Below are 6744 nucleotides of genomic sequence, written 5' to 3' on the forward strand. Positions count from 1 at the left end.
GGCTTGCAGTGAGCTGAGATCTGGCCACTGCACTCCAGCCTGGGCGACAGAGCGAGACTCCGTCTCAAAAAAAAAAAAAAAGAAAAAAAGAAAAAAGGAGAGAAGATCCAAATAATTATAATCAGAGATGAAAAAGGAGACATTACAACTGATACTACAGAAATTCAAAGGATCACTAGTAGCTACTAGGAGCAACTATATGCCAATAAATGGGAAAATCTAGAAGAAATGAGTAAATTCCTAGAAATATTCAACCTACTAAGATTGAACCACAAAGAAATCCAAAACCCAAACAGACCAATAACAAGTAATGAGATCAAAGCCATAATAAAAAGGTCTCCCAGTAAAGAAAAGCCTAGGACCCAATGGCTTCACTGCTGAATTCTACCAAACATTTAAATAAGAATATCAATCCTACTTAAACTCTCTCAAAAAGTAGAGGAGGAGGGAAAACTTCCAAGCTCACTCTGTGAGGCCAGAATTACCCTGATACCAAAACCAGAAAAATGAAACATCAAAAAAAGAAAACCACAGCCAACAGCCCTGATGAACACTGATGCAGAAATCTTCAACAAAATACTAGCAAACCAAATTCAACAACACGTTAAAAAGATCATTCATCATGACCAAGTGGGATTTATCCCAGAAATACAAGGATGATTCAATATATGCAAATCAATACATCATATCATTAGAATGAAGAAGAAAAACCATATGATCATCACAATTGAGGCTGAAAAAGCATTTGATAAAGTCCAACATCCCTTCATGAAAACCCTCAAAAAACTGGGTACAGAAAGTACATACCTCAACACAATAAAAGCTATATATGACCAACTCACAGCTAGTATCATTTTAAATGGTGAAACATTAAAAGCCTTTTCTCTAAGACCTGGAACAAGACAAGGATTCCTACTTTCAATGCTGTTATTCAACACAGTACTGGAAATCCTAGCCAGCGCAATCAGACAAAAAAAGAAAAGAAATAAAGGGTTTGCAAATTGGAAAGGAAGAATTCAAATTATCCTTGTTTGCAGATGATATAATCTTGTACTTGAAAAAACTTGAAGACTCCGAAAAACTACTAGAACTGATAAATTCAGTAAAGGTGCAGAAAATCAACATATAAAAATCAGAGCATTTCTATATACTGACAGTGAACAATCTAAAAGAGAAATCAAGATAGTAATCCTATTGACAGTAGCTACAAAGAAAAGTAAATATCTAGGATTTAACTTGACCAGAGAAGTGAAAGATGTCTACAAACTATAAAACACTGATGCAAAAAATTCAAGAGGAAACAAAAAATGGAAAGATAATCCATGTTCATGAACTGGAAGAATCAATACTGTTAAAATGTCCATACTACTCAAAGCTATCTAAAGATTCAATATAATCCGTATCAAAATACTAAAGACATTCTTCTCAGAAATAGAAAAAAAAAAATCCTGAAATTTATATGGAATCACAAAAGACCTATAACAGGCAAAACTATCCTAAGCAAAAAGAACAAAATGAAAGAATCATATTACCTAACTTGAAATTATAACACAGAGCTGTAATAACCAAAATGACATGGTAATGGCACAAAAATAGCCACTTAGATCAGTGGAAGAGAACAGAGAATCCAGAGATAAATCCATACATCTATAGTAAACTCATTTTCAACAAAGATGACAAGAATATACATTGGGAAAAGGACACTCTCTTCAATAAATGATGCTGGGAAAATGAGATATTTATATGCAAATGAATGAAACTTGACCCCTATCTCTTCCCATATACAAAAATCAAATCAAAATGGATTACAGACTTAAATCTAAGATTTCAAACTATGAAACTACTAACAGAAAAATTTAGGGAAACTCTCCGGAATACTGGTCTGGGCAAAAATTTCTTGAGTAATACCCCACAAACACAGGCAACAAAGTAAAAATGGATAAATGGGATCACATCAAGTTTAAAAGCTTCTGCACAGCAAAGAAAAACACAAAGTGAAAAGACAACGCACAGAAAGAGAGAAAATATTTGCAAACAACCCATCTGACAAAGGAGTAATAACTAGAATATAAAAGGAGCTCAAACACTATAGGAAAAATACCTAATAATCTGATTTTTAAAATGGGCAAAAGATCTGAATTGACATTTCTCAAAAGAAAATATACGAATGACAGGCCGGGAGCAGTGGCTCATGCCTGTAATACCAGCACTTTGGGAGGCGGAGCAAGGTAGATCAACAGAGGTCAGGAGTTCGAGACCAGCCTGGCCAACATGGTGAAACCCCATCTCTACTAAAAATACAAAACTTAGCTGGGCGTGGTGGCATGCACCTGTAATCCCAGCTACTCAGGAGGCTGATGCAGGAGAACTGCTGGAACCCGGGAGGCAGAGGTTGCAGTGAGCTGGGATTGTACCACTACACTGCAGCCTGGGCCATAGAGCAAGACTCCGTCTCAAAAAAAAAAAAAATATATATATATATATATATATACACACACACCCACACACATATGACAAACAGGTATATGAAAAGGTGCTCAACCATTGACATTCTTCACAAAATTAGAAAAAACTAACTGAACACATGAAGCTAGAGACTAGGAGGATGGTTACCAGAGGCTAGCAAGGGTAGTAGGGATGGAGGAAATGGAAATGGTTAATGGGTACCAAAAAAAAAAAAAAAAAACCCAGAAAATGAAAACACTTAGTATTTGCTACACAATAAGGTAACTACAGTCAAAAACAATTTAATTGTACATTTTAAAGTAACACAATGAGTATAACTGGATTGTTTGTAACACAAAGCATAAATGTTTGAAATGACGTATACCCCATTTAATCTGATGTGGTTATTATGTATTGCATGCCTGTATCAAAATATCTCATGTAACCCATAAATACATATACCTATGACATACCCAAAAAAATTACAAATCAAAATAATTTTTAAAAAGTAGTGAGATGTATATGAAAAGTCAAAATAATGAGACGCAGATACTAATATCGGAGTATTGACTTTTGATACCTAAAATCTGGATTTGGCAATGTTTGGAATGTGCTCTAAAATGATTATACAAAAAAGGAGGAAAAATTGCTCCAAAAAGAATTATATAAATAGACCAAAAAGGGTTTCAATCAAACAAAGCTGAAAATGAAATAATAAAGCTGGTTTATAAGCCGTAAGTCAAACGCTATAGCTGTCAGATAGTTGTGTCTATTTATTTGGGTAATACCGAAATAGGGTAAGGCAGGGACTCAAAGCGATGACAAATAATTAGAATTATGAGATATATAAACTGTATCCAAGGATTGACAGTTATTTGTGGAGTTCTTTGTATCATTTCATTTCAGTTGAGGATGGGCATACAGCCATAATCTTAGAATCCAAATTAGGGTACAATAAAAAAATTGTAACTAATCTCTCCTCAAGCATATGCAATTGAAGCTGCAATACACATTTTGGTTTTTATTTTAATGGACGTGAACGGAAAAGTAAGAAAACGGGAGCACAATGAATCAGAGTGAGGTCTGAAGCTAATCTTTAGAAATGGTGAGGACACAGAAAGTGACAGATAAAGATCCAGCCTATGTCACTATGATCTCCATCTTCCTAATTTGAGCCCAGAGTGACATCTAGTCTTTAGAATTGGAAAATAAAAAGAGAGCTGATCTATGATTATTGACTCCAGCCATGCATACACCCTCCACTTTCTTTTTTGCCCAGGCTGAAGTTGAAAAAATTACTACATTTTAACATGAATTTATTTATTTATGTCTGGGAATGGGTGAAATAATAAGATGTCTTTGATTCTAAAATATTAACTCTATGATATAGTATTCTTATAGTCTCTCTTTTTAAAAAGAATCTTTAAAAAATAGAACCACCACATATAATTCTCATATTCCTCATAAAAAATGAACACGAGGTGTTCAACAGCACTTACCATAAAACACCAATAGAACAATTACATTTGTTGTATAATCATGTGTCTCAAACTAAATATGCTATAGGAATATTTTACATTCCTGATGAATAACCTTACCTTCACAAGGCAGGTTTCTTTAAAAAAATTCCAGGAAATTAGGAATGACAGTTAGTGAACTACAGGCCACCAATGAAATATCATCTGGCTTCAGCTGCACTATTTGATTTCCATGAGCTCCTTTAGAGCTCTTTATTTACAAGGAGGCTAGGGCTCCTCTGGAGTGTAAAGCTGAAGATATGAGATTGATTGCTGAAAAAGTCAGTTTTAAGGATACTTTTAAAACGCAATCATTGCAGCCACAAAATTTAAAGAAATCATACTTAAGTGTTTAGTAAAAATTAATATTGCAACACTCACTGCCACACTAAATCAGAGGGTTAAAGTCAGAATATCAATACTGTCAGTTACTTTTCTACAATACTTAAACTTCATTCAACTATTTTTCAACAGAAATAGGAATGGAGCTTCATAGAAAAAGTACACTCAAATGGATACGCTGAAAAAACAATTGGAATCCACTGTGAATTCAGGTCATTTACAGGTAGAAATAAATCATGTAGGTCTAAAAATCATTGTAATGTTATATTCAAGAGTTTCCAGTTCAACTGTAAATTGATAGAGATTTACATAGTTTCAATATTAAAATACAAATGGCAAGATTGTATTTTGAGGGGACAAGGAGTTAAAATTAATAGAAAGATGCTTTAAATCTATTCCAAAGAGTGATTAATCGTAGTATTTTCTGTATGAAACATGCTACATGAAAACAGCATAATCAATCAGAACAGCTTTAGAATCAGGGTGAGTGGCCTAGACCTGGCCCTGGGTCTGCCATGCAAAGGACAATGGTACCTTGGACAACAGGACTGCTCAGTGTGTGAGCACAGGAGCCAGGCAGTAACTGTGGATGGAACAGAGAACTCTTAATGCCTTGGTGAGCTGATTACATAATCTCTAATTTCTAAATTTATGATTCAGGGCAAAGGAGAGAACATCACTGGCCAAACTGATTCTGCAATACTTTATGGTGGCTCATGTACCAGGAATAGGACCTATATAATAAATAAGAGCTTGATATATTTATATAGTCAAGATTAGAAGCAGGACTTCCTGGCTGTGTTAAATATGTCTTACATTTATTAACATAATAATCACATGAAAGGAAAATACGGTCATGTGTCACATAAACACATTTTGGTCAAAGATGGACTGCATACATGACAGTAGTCCCATAAGATTGTAAGGCTGTTTTTCTTTTGTACCTTTTCTATGTTTAGGTACACAAATACTTACCACTGTGTTACAACTGCCTACACTACTCAGGACAGTAGTAGCAATAGGCTACATGGTAATACCAGCACTTTGGGAGTGTGTAGCGGGCTATACCATCCAGAAGTGTAGCGGGCTATACCATCCAGGTTTGTCTCAGTATACTGTATTATGTTCACACAATGACAAAATTGCCCAACGATGCATTACTCAGAATGTATCCCTGTCATTAAGTAATGCATAACTGGACCAAAATGTTTTCTGGGCCCACTGATGTAGTGACTTCTTAAATGGGAGATAAAACCTCTAACATTAAATATACCAGATTATTCAGACCATAAAGAGTGTCCATATTTTTATCTCTTCTTTCACTCCCCAAAGTGAATGCCAGCAATAAAATCATCCAGAAAGACACCCCTCTCAGACTTACTAAGAACTAAATATACACAGTCATGACAAAAATTTCCATCATGTAAGGCGTATTCTTTATATTGTCATTCAGGTTTTTAACTTCAGTTGCAAGGAAGTGTAATTCTCTGTCATTAGAGATCATTGCGGAATAAAGTAAATGCTGCTATTACAGCTGAAATCAAGCTGAGCACCTGCTCTGAGATCATGAGTGAGGGATACACTGCTGTGGTCTGATTGTTCTTCACTTTCAAGAATGTTCTGATTCCTTTTGAAAGACAATTTTTAAGAAAAATTAAGGTAAAACTTAATTAAATGGCAACAAAGTTGATATAGATTGTTGGAATTAAAATCAAAGATTTGAAGTAAGCTAAATTTTTATATTATTATTATTTTCTTCTGCTCCAAAAAAACTGCAGGAAAGTAGTAAGGTAAATTTTTAACAAGGTCTTTAGGAAAAACAATTTAGGTCAAGTCAATTCTTTGTCTCTAAATGGGGGATCATTTGTTATTAAATGTTCTGTCTAAAATTCACAGCAATGCCTAGTACAGACCAGAAACTCTAAAATGTACTAAGGTATAAATGTAAGGATGAGTAAGTGGGGAAAGACCTTATGCTAGTTGAAAAGTTGGATATGACATCAGGCCCACTGGCTGATGCTTATAACCCCAGCATTTCAGGAGGCCAAAGTGAGAGGATCACTTGAGCCCAGGAGTCTGAGAACAGCCTGGGCAACATAGTGAGACCTTGTCTCTACAAAAGAATTAAAAAATTAGCCAGGCATAGTGGCGCATGCCCGTAGTCCCAGCTACCCAGGAGGCTGAGGTGGGAAGATCACTGGAGCCCAGGAGTTCGAGACTGCGGTGAGCCATAATTGCACCACTGCACTCCAGTCTGGATGACAGAGTGAGACCCTGTCTCAAAGAAAGAAAAATAAATGTTGGATATGAACATGGTTTCTTCAGGGGTCACTGAGGATCCCCTACCATGTTACTTGAAATACTTTTCAAGTATTGCAAAATAGGGATGGACAAGAAAATGAAGCAAAATTCTGAAGCCTTGAAAACGTAAATGTGGACA

The 6744-nt window shown here is 35.3% G+C and overlaps 1 protein-coding gene across 3 annotated transcripts in view; it reads right to left on the reverse strand.

Moving 5' to 3' along the window:
• Positions 1–6744, reverse strand: part of KDM4C (lysine (K)-specific demethylase 4C) — a 381948-nt gene that overhangs the window by 150768 nt on the left and 224436 nt on the right. The gene's annotated exons all lie outside the window — the stretch shown is intronic.

This window comes from Colobus angolensis, unplaced genomic scaffold (genome assembly GCF_000951035.1).
Source record: "Colobus angolensis palliatus isolate OR3802 unplaced genomic scaffold, Cang.pa_1.0 Scaffold162, whole genome shotgun sequence".
NCBI lineage: Eukaryota > Metazoa > Chordata > Mammalia > Primates > Cercopithecidae > Colobus > Colobus angolensis.